An 11,209-nucleotide genomic window follows, 5' to 3' on the forward strand; every position below is an offset into this window, starting at 1 on the left:
GACTGCTGACTAAGGTGAACGGTGTTTCCCATATCTGTCTGAAGGTCACTGCCAAAACAAACCTAAAAATCCTATTGGATTGAGATACTGGTCTGAATTCTAATATCAACACAGCTGGCATATACAAGGGAACCATCGGTCGACAAACTTAATTCTAGATCAATTCACTGGTATATACAAGGGAACCAGTGATCGATTTTATTCAACACAATAATAAATTTTTTTTTTCCTTTTTTTTCCTTTTTCAATTTTTTTTTGACATCATGATTGGATCTTGTGGATCCAAGCGCATGTTTCTTGTCAGCAGATTACATGATAGTTCCCTTGGATCCTGCACTCCACGCTTGCTTAGGCGACGGAGACAGGGAGAACACACACAAATTTCTTTATCCAAGTGTCATATTTATTCCTTTTGGTCAATTGGTCGGTCTTTTTTTCTTCTTTTTTCGTAGTAACTCAATCACTCTATTTCATCCTAGCAGTGATAACAATTCGATGTTCGTGCCCCACCAATTCACTTAGAGAAACAATAGATAAATATGGAAAAATAAAAATAGAACGTGATATGGTGACAACTCCGAGATATTGTGACAACTAATATATTATGTATTCTTATATTTTGTTCGTTTTCATATGAATAGACTCTACTAATGGGTTCCTCAACTCCTACAACCACGATGTTTCCATTAGTGTAAGGCACACGTTGCTAGACTTAGGAGGTTATCATCTTCTTTCTTTCTTTCTTTCTCTTTTTTTTTTTTTTTTTAACTAAAGGCATCAAATCAACTAACTATACAAACATATAAATGCTCCCCCACACTTAAACTTTACATTGTCCTCAATGTAAATTAAGTCACTCAAAGTAAAGTTCAAGGTGGGAAATTCCGCAAATGATATGCAAAAACAAAGATAAAATGCTTAAAAATAAAAAGATAAAGATAAAGATACAAAACCGGTAGGTTGCCTCCCACTTAGAGCTTGGTTTAAAGTTGTCAGCCCGACTTTCTCCTTGCTTGCTAAGGCTCCTCCAGAGGGAGTACTTCCATAAGGTTAACTCCTTCCACGACTTCCGAAGAGAAGTTCTCATAGTATGGTTTAAACCGGTGCCATTTACTTTAAGCTCATTTCCTGTAGCTAAACTACGAATTTCCACTGCACCATGAGAAAACACATTAGTCACAATAAAAGGTCCAATCCAACGTGACCTTAATTTACCCGGAAATAATTACAAACGAGAATTAAACAAAAGCACTTTCTGCCCAATGCAGAATTGGTTCTTTGTAATCATACTATCATGAAATGCTTTAGTCTTTCCTTGTAAATTCGTGAGCTTTCAAATGCATCATTGTGAATCTCCTCTAACTCTTGAAGTTGTAACTTCCTTTGCTTTCCAGCACCATCCAACTCCATATTGCATTGCTTAATAGCCCAAAACGCCTTATGCTCAATTTCTACGGGTAAGTGACAAGGTTTACCATACACAAGCCTAAAGGGAGACATATCAATAGGTGTCTTGTATGCGGTTCTATACTCCCACAAAGCATCATTAAGTCGCATACTTCAATCTTTCCTTGTTGGATTCACCGTCTTCTCAAGAATGGATTTCACCTCCCGGTTAGAAACCTCGGCTTGTCCATTTTTTTGTGGATGGTAGGGTGTTGCAATCCTATGCGACACATTGTACTTCCTTAACAAGTTTTGAAAGAACCTGTTTTTGAAGTGCGAACCTCCATCGCTAATTATAACCTTTGGAATTCCAAACCTTGCGAATATATTTGCTTGCACAAAATCTGAAACAACTTTAGAATCATTAGTTGGGTTGGACTTAGCTTCCACCCATTTCGAGACATAATCCACAACAAGCAAGATATAATAATTCCCACTAGAATTGACAAAAGGGCCCATAAAATCAATTCCCCGTACATCAAAAACTTCAATAAATTGAATAAAAGTTTGTGGCATTTGATTTCGAGCACCTAGATTGCCTGTTCTTTGGCACCTATCACATGTGATACAAAATGCATGTGCATCCTTAAACAAATTTGGCCAAAAGAAACAACATTCTAGTACCTTGAGAGAGGTTCTCTTTCTCCCAAAGTGTCCCCCAAAAGCATATGAGTGGCAAAAAGACAAGATAGAATTAAATTTTGATTCGGGAACGCACCTTCTTATTACTTGGTCACTACAATGTTTCCATAAGTATGGATCATCCCATATGTATTGGTTTCCTAACTTCTTAAGTTTGTCCCTCTCAGCACGAGACAAGTTCTTTGGGATTTGTTTAGACACTAAGTAATTAACAATATCAGCGTACCATGGTTCTCCAAAGGCAATTGAGAATAGTTGCTCATCCGGGAAACTTTCATGCAATGGGATAGCTTCCTTGTCCACAGCAAGACGGATCAAGTGATCCGCAACGGAGTTCTCAATTCCTTTCTTGTCTTTGATATTTATATCAAATTCTTGCAAGAGAAAAATCCATCGTATGAGCCTCGGTTTCGCCTCTTTCTTCATTAGCAAGTACCTAAGTGCTGCATGATCAGAAAAGACAACATTTGTACTAATTAGATAAGAGCGAAACTTTTTTAAAGAAAAAACAATAGCTAATAACTCTTTTTCAGTGGTTGTGTAATTTTGTTGGGCTTCATTGATTGTCCTAGAATCAAAATCCATCGTATGAGCCTCGGTTTTGCCTCTTTCTTCATTAGCAAGTACCTAAGTGTTGCATGATCAGAAAACACAACATTTGTACTAATTAGATAAGAGCGAAACTTTTCTAAAGCAAAAACAATATCTAATAACTCTTTTTCAGTGGTTGTGTAATTTTTTTGGGCTTCATTGAGTGTCCTAGAAGCATAATAAATGGCATGAGGTATCTTCCCCACACGCTTCCCAAGCACCACACCAACCACATAATCACTTGCATCATACATGAGCTCAAAAGGCTTGCTCCAATCCAGTGGTTTAATGATAGGGGCTGAAATCAAAAGTTCTTTCAAACGATTGAATGCCGCCACACACTTATCATCAAAGTTAAAAACCACATCTTTTTGCAATAAATTGCACAGTGGTGATGCTATCTTGGAAAATTCCTTGATGAATCTACGATAAATACCTGCATGACCAAGAAAAGAGCGTATCCCTCTCACCGTAGTGGGAGGGTTTAGAGCACGAATAAGGTCTATCTTAGATTTATCGACTTCCAAGCCTTTAGAAGATATTATATGGCATAAAACTATGCCATCAGTTACCATGAAATGGAACTTCTCCCAATTCAGCACAAGGTTTGTTTCAACACATCGTTCAAGGATTAATGATAAATTGTGCAAGGAAAGGTCAAATGAATCACCAAAGACACTAAATTCATCCATGAAGACTTCGATTATGTTTTCAACATATTCTGAAAAAATACTTACCATACACCTTTGGAAGGTAGCTGGAGCATTGCATAAGCCAAAAGGCATCCTTCTATAAGCAAAAGTACCGAAAGGACAAGTGAAGGTGTTTTTCTCTTGATCCTCCGACGCTATCACAATATGATTGTAACCTGCATAGCCATCAAGGAAGCAATAGTAAGAATGTCCAGCTAAACGTTCAAGCATTTGATCAATAAAAGGTAATGGAAGGTGATCCTTCATAGTGGTGGCATTCAATTTTCTATAATCAATACAAACCCTCCAACCGGTTTGCACACGAGTTGGGACAAGTTCATTCTTATCATTCTTCACCATCGTCACACCTGATTTCTTTGGTACCACTTGTACCGGGCTTACCCACTTGCTATCGGATATGGGGTAGATAACACCCACATCCAAAAGTTTGAGTATCTCCTTTTTCACAACTTCCATCATGGGGGGGGGGGGGGGGGGTTCAAACGACATTGCGCTTCCCTTGTAGGCTTTGCATCGTCTTCCAATCGGATCTTGTGCATACAAACGGCAGGGCTTATACCCTTGATATCGGTAATTGTCCATCCTATGTCCGTCTTGTACGTCCTTAACACCCTTAGAAGTTTTTGCTCCTGTAATTCACTAAGCTCATTAGAAACAATCACAGGTAATTCTTCGTTATCACCCAAGTACAAGTACTTTAAGTGACTTGGAAGAGGTTTCAATTCTAACTTTTGAGATTTAACAATAGAAGGCACAAGCTTTTCATCATTGCAAGGTAAAGAAGCATATGAAATATTCTTAATTGCTGATTATTACGGTAATGAGTCAAGAGAACCAATGGTTTCTTTAATCTCATCACCATACTCCAAACCATTATCAATGGGTGTAGTGATTACGGTTTCCAAAGTATCAACACCATTCAACTCAAACATTTGTTGCGTCAATGTATCCATCACATCAATGGAGAAACAAGAGTGGACATCACTAGGATATCTCATCGTCTCGAAAATGTTGAAACGTATTATTTCTCCATCAAACTCCATAGTTAGCGTTCCCTTGTCCACATCAATAATGGTTTTCGCTGTTTCATGAAGGCACGCCCAAGTAGCAATGGAAGAGATGAGTTCGGTGAACCTTCATCCATCTCTAACACGCAAAAGTCAACTGGAAATACTAGTTGATTAACCTTCACAAGAACATCCTCAACAATACCCCTTTGGATAAACATTAGAGCGATCAACTAATTGCAATACAATTCCAGCATTTTTAAGAGGACCAAGATCGAGTGAGTTATACATAGATGCAGGCATAGTATTTACGGATGCACCTAAGTCCAACATAGCTTTGTTAAATGTGGTGTTACCAATAGTGACGGGAATGTCAAAGCTACCGGGATCCTTGCACTTAAGTGTGAGTTTGTGTTGTAAGATTGCTGAAGCATTCTCCCAACACTTAGCACTTCATTACCTTTGAGCCTTTGCTTTTTGGTACACAAGTCCTTCAACAACTTTGCATACTTTGGAACTTGCTTGATTGCATCTATAAGTGGTATGTTCACATGGATCTTCTTGAGAACGTCTAAAATCTCCTTTTCTAGTTCCGCCTTCTTGGAATTTGCAAATCTATGAGGAAAAGGTATAGGAGGAACATAAGTAGAAACAGGAGTTTTAGAGTTAGAAATAGGTACCTCAGAAGTTTGGGGAGAATCCTCATTTTTCTCCTCCAAAACAGGTTCCTTTGGTGTTTCCACCTTGCCCGAATCAGTAAATTCGGGTTGCACAAGTTGTGTACCACTTCTCAACGTAATTGCATTGACACCCTCTTTTGGGTTGATAGGTTGAGAAGGGAGTTTCCCACCATTTTGTGCCCTCAACTGATTCAACTCAATAGCCATAAAACCAACTTGAGTTTGCAACTCCTTAACCGTACTCTCCGTTCTTTGCATAAAAGATTTCAGCAACTCTTCCATATTTGACCCCTGATTTTGAGGTTGTTGTTGTTGTTGTGGAAATTGTTGTTGCTGAAATTGTTCTTGTTGTGGTTGAAATCCACTTGGACGGTTGAAAGTAGGTTGCTGAACCGCTCCTTGCTTGTTGGCATAGCTAAAATTGGGGTGATCTCTCCATCCCGAATTGTAAGTGTTGGAGTAGGGATCATACCGTTTTTGTTGATTTAGAAAGACAACATTAGCTTTTTAGATGGGGAAAAACGATTTGCTGGTTTTTAAGGGATTGAGGAGACGACCGTACGTAGAAGACTCCTCGAACCGAGCGAAATGTTAAACCTCACACAGATGCACCGCTGCAAAGGGGGTTCTTTAGATTCGAGAGATCAATCTGTAGTACTCCGGCCTAAATCAAGACAATGACCGTTCCAGAGTAAATTCGGTCACAAGAGAGGATGGGTTGATCTGTAGGAGGGAACCTGGGAAATGTGTGGAATCAATGGTAATCAAAGATTGTGGGTGTGTGAATTCCGAATATGATAAGCTCTGAATAATTGAAATTGCTCAATTGAGAGTAGTTGCTCAATTGATGAGTTGATGATCTCATGTTGTCGATGAGACGTGAGATTGATGATACTGTTAATGCTGATGATTCAATCATGATTCAGAGACTTATTTATATTGCTGGAATTTTAGACACCATGATTCCATGAAGTGTGACAGTTGATGGAATCAAGGATTGGGGAAGTGGAGATCGTGTTTGAAACCAGTTGCTCAACGTGTGGAGACTTGGTCGATTTTCCACCCACTACCTCGTGAATTCCTTCAACTGATTGCACGACTTGCTTACATTTCATCGTGTGTTTGAACACACGTGCCGTAGACCGCCAGACCAAAACCCTAAGTGATATCCCCCAAGTGACACGATTGACGTCTCATGGTTTGTTAGTCAATTGATGACTTCGTGGTTTGATGGGACGATGAGTCCATGTAGTTGCTGAGTGTCGAACATGATGTTCTGAAACTCATGAATTGAACATGCCATGAGACAGAGGTATAATTCTTACGATGAAGTGAGCAAGTGTTTCTCATTCGATGGATCGTTGAATATTGATTGTTGAACCAATATTCCTTGGTTTGAGCAAATATTTATCATCTGAGAGAGTTTTGCTCATGTGATGAATTGTTGAATATTTGATCGTCTGAGCATGTGTTGCTCATATGATGGATTATTGGAAGCGTACCAAAAATATTAATTTGAACACTGGTCGTTGAACCGAGCATAAATAATAAAATTAATGACCATGAGGCCGTCGTAAAATTATTAAGGTGGGAATCTGGAATGTGATCCTTGGATTCAGAAACCCTAATTTGATCAATTGATGATCAATTCATGGTTCGTTAGAAGTTTAACCATGGGACGAAGGAGGGAGCGACTACATGGGACCGTGGATCAACCATGTAGTGTCCATATGCTCACGTGAGCAAATACGAAGGACTCCTGAAGAGTTGACGATTTGTTGGTGGAAGAATGATTAAATGCTGGCTTAATCATTTATTCAAAAATGCTCGTATGAGCCTTAGGTGAGAAAACCTAATTAATTATGACGGGGCGAGGGACCGACCATGGAGTCATGAAACCGGCCCAGGGTTGTCACGTGACCGCCTGACGATCACTTCATGAAAATCCAAAGTGTTTGGAAGAGTTTTGGACCTAATAGAGCAATTGTGCAAATTAGATCAAAACTGTGATAATTGATGGGACCGACTTCCGTGAGCCAAAGAGCCAATCTTGGTCGGTCAAGATAGCTTGCTCGTGTCCCCAAGGCGTCCGCGTATCAGTCCTGAGAATTTTGATATTTTCTGGCGTGCAATTGAGCATCCATTCGAGAAAATATGCCAAAATTAGGGTTTCGACGAAACTGAGGAAAACACCATGAGATGATGAAAAATAATTATAAAATAAGGAATGAGGAGGCGTGGGACCGTCGTGGTCAAGGCATGGTCGGCCGGTCGTGACCACGGTCCCGTGGTGCCTTTTCCTTAATTTTATAATATTTTGATGATTTTATGAAAAATTCATGAATTTTGAGAAATTTGATGAATTTAGGGAGTTTCCATGAATTGAAGGAGTTTTCATGAGTTCAAGAAAGCAAAAATATTAAAATAATAAAAACAAGGGCGTGTGGGACCGTGGAAGGCATGGACGGCCGGCTAGGGCCCCGTCCCACGAGTTTCCCTAATTTTTTAATATTTATTAGGTATTTTGATGATTTGAGGGATTTTTTCCTAATTTGAGAGAAATACCATGAAATCAAGGAATTTGATGAATTCAAGGAAAACTAATAATAATAAAATAATAAAACAAAGGGGTGTGTGGGACCGGCTAGGGCATGGCCGGCCGGCCAAGGCCCGGTCCCACAAGTTTTCATTATTTATTTTATTTTATTATTATTTGATGATTTGTGCAAAAATACCATGAAATCAAGGAGTTTTTCATGAAATTAGAGAAATAATAATAATAATAATAAAATAATAAGGAACCGGGGTGTGGGGCCGGTTGGGACCAAGGCATGGCCGGTTGGCCAATGGTCACGCCCCACACTCCTTTCCTTAATTTTATATTTTTTTTATGGATTTATGGAAGTACCATGAAACCGAGGAGTTTCCTCGAGACGAAGGAGATTTGATAAAATGAGAGAATTTTCATCAAATCATGGAAAATAATAAAAATGCATTAAAAATATAAAACTGGCGTGGGATTGACCACGACACGGTCGGTGGTCGTGTGTCCGTGCTCCCAGCACCCTGGTCAATATTTTTAATTATTTATTATTTTCTTTCTATTTTGCATAGGTTCATCGTTTCGTTGTATTTTTGAAATACTCGTTCGTGCGGTGACTGTTAGTATATCGTCGTTGAATACACCTTCACCATTTGAATCGGGGCTTACTTAGAGGTAGCTCAGACGCCCGGTTGTTGATTATTTATTACTAATTGTGGAATTCAGTGGAGAATAATTCACAAAACTGAGTAATAAATGTTTATTATTAATTCATAGGATCAGCTGAGGATTCGACTACGAATTCAGAATAATAAAGTGAGCATTACCATTCCATGGGATCGTAGATTCGACCATAGAATCGAGTAATTAAGATTTATCTATTACCATTTATGAGACCAGTTGTGGATTCGATCATGAAATCGGAGTAATAGAGTAATAAGTAGATAATGAGATAGATAATATGTTATTATTCTATGAGATCAAGTCGTGGATTCGATCATAGAATCAGAACAATTGTTATTGCCATTCCATGGGACCAGTCGTGGATTCGACCATGGAATAGAGCAATTGTAATTAGGAATAATTAACTTTGTGGCTCTATACTAGCAGAGCAAGCTGTCTAGGAGCATTAATTATCCCGATATGAGCTTGTCGGTAAGTCATATCCTTTATATAGTCAGGGTAAACGTTGTTTGTTCCTGAAGACGTTATCGCTCTATACTAGCAGAGCAAGCTGTCTAGGAGCCGTCCATCTCGTGATGCTATATAGAAATAATCACTGAAAGTATTCAGTATTCATGAGATATCGTTGTCCAGTCGTGAGACTACATATACATGTACTCTGAGAGAAAGTACTCTCCGTTGAGAATTCGATGAGAGACCGTGTCTCGATACTCACGTCTGATTGCTGAATCAGAGCTTCGTATAATTATGAGTTTACGAATTTAGCCTTTGTCGAAAATCCACCATCTACATTAAGTCCCCTGCTTACTGAGGAAAGTTGTGTTCCTCAGTCAGCATTAAATGGTGATTTTCCGGCCATAAATAATAATACCAGTAATTGAACTTAGTCGTAAGTTGAGACGTTACCGGATTTAGAGAGCATGAGCAAACCACGACTTGATGAAGGCTTCAATGTCATGATTGGAGCGTCGTTTGATGAGCATAAATTGGTGTTGAACCGCTGGTTTGGACGACGAGTCCGTGGTCGGTTAGGATTCGCGGGTCGGGCCCAATAAGGAAATCCTTAGAAAATTAGGTTTTGGAAATAAAATTGATATAAAAGGGATTAATCCTTTTTTTTCCACGACCAGCTCTCCACCATCTGCACCTTCACAGCAGCAGGAGAAGACCGCGGGATGCGCGCCGCGCCAGTCGCCGTCCGTGCCGCCGGCCAAATTCCGGCCGACCAGGTACGTTTTTTTTTTTTGCTGATGTTTATGATCCTCATGAGTTGTTCATGTTTGATCATGATGAAGTTATATACATGTGTGTATATTAGTGTGAGTTTTATGAAAAACCCTCGTTTTTGAAAACGTATGTTCGTTCGATCGTTAGTTTTGAAAACTAACTATAATCCCTGATTTAGGAGAGATTTTTTTTTATATGAACCTAGGTCCAGTGATAAAACTTAGTTATGAGTTTCATGTGTACCAAGGTTTTATCAAAAAGAAGTGAATTTTCATGAAATCGGAATAATCCTTCGTTTTAAAGACAAATAACGATGACACGAAGGAAAATATGTATGATGAACTTGTGTCCAGTGATAAAATTTTGCTTATGAGCTTTCATGTAAATACAAAACTTTATCATATGTATGAGATGTGAGCTTTCACAATATTTTTTGAAATAAACCTTCGTTTTAAAGACAAATAACGACGATACGAAGGAAAAATTTTTTTTTATATATATGCAGCCGTGACATATATTGTGTAAAATATGATGATATATTTTATTTGCATGAATTTTTTTCATTAGATAAAATCTTGAGAATTTATGTATGCAAGTTGCATTAATTGCTGTTTTTCGAAAAATCAGAAACGTGGGTTTTGAGGAACCTTCGAAGATAGACAATATATTTATGATGAAATATTTATTGTATGAACTTCATAGGTCAGTTGTGTGAATGTTCACATTATGAAAATTGTGTCCGTGATTTATGAAAAATCAGTTTCGAAATTAATAAAGTTTCGTTCGTTTTTTGCAGTTTTCGAAGAGACGAACGATTTTGTAACTCTAGCATTACTATCACTATTGTTAGTGGAAGTATAAAAGGTAAGAGTTAAGAGTTACCATTTTTTGCTGATGTTGGTTTGTTTACATAGTAGTAATCTTTGATCTTCCGGTTCCAGAAAATGTCGACCAACAATAACACAATTACGATTACTGGTATTCCTCTTCTTCCTCTGGCTCTTCTGATGAGGATTCCGACGCTCCTGTAGCGAAATCAAAGGCTAGGGTTACCCAGGAAGGGGCGAAGCCTAATGTTCCTTGGGTGAGCGAAGAGTCTCTTTTGCTGAACTCGAAAAGAAAAGAGCTGAAGACAAAAAGGAGGATGCCCGTCAACGTGAAAAAGATCGCACCCGGCGTAAGAGACAGAGGGTTGAGGAGAAGCGTCAATTCTTGGATGGGGTGCCTTCTGATTCTGATGCTGATGCTTCGAAGGAGAGATCACATGGGAACCATCCGAGCGTTACATTAAGCCTGATCGATATGAAAGAGAGCATCGTAGGACGGTGAAGAAAATTGAAGCTGAAGCTGCAGCATAAGATAATTCGGATTCAGATGATGATGTTATCTTCCATCCACCGGACTTCACCAATGATCCTGACAGTGACTCTGAAGAAGATGATTCCGAGAAGGACAGTGACGATGAAGCTGACAATTCGGATGAGTCCGATGAGTATTTTTACTTCCATCTTCTTGTAGATGGTAGAGCATTCCCTTTTTAGTCTTCATATTGGATATCTTTCTTTTGACTGTTAAACGACTTTACTTCAATTAGACTTTTCTTCTGAATGATGAACATTTTGTTAACGTCGATTTCTTCTAATCCATGACATGGACCAATGTCCATATATCCAAATT

The sequence above is a fragment of the Papaver somniferum genome, chromosome 9 (genome assembly GCF_003573695.1).
Source record: "Papaver somniferum cultivar HN1 chromosome 9, ASM357369v1, whole genome shotgun sequence".
NCBI lineage: Eukaryota > Viridiplantae > Streptophyta > Magnoliopsida > Ranunculales > Papaveraceae > Papaver > Papaver somniferum.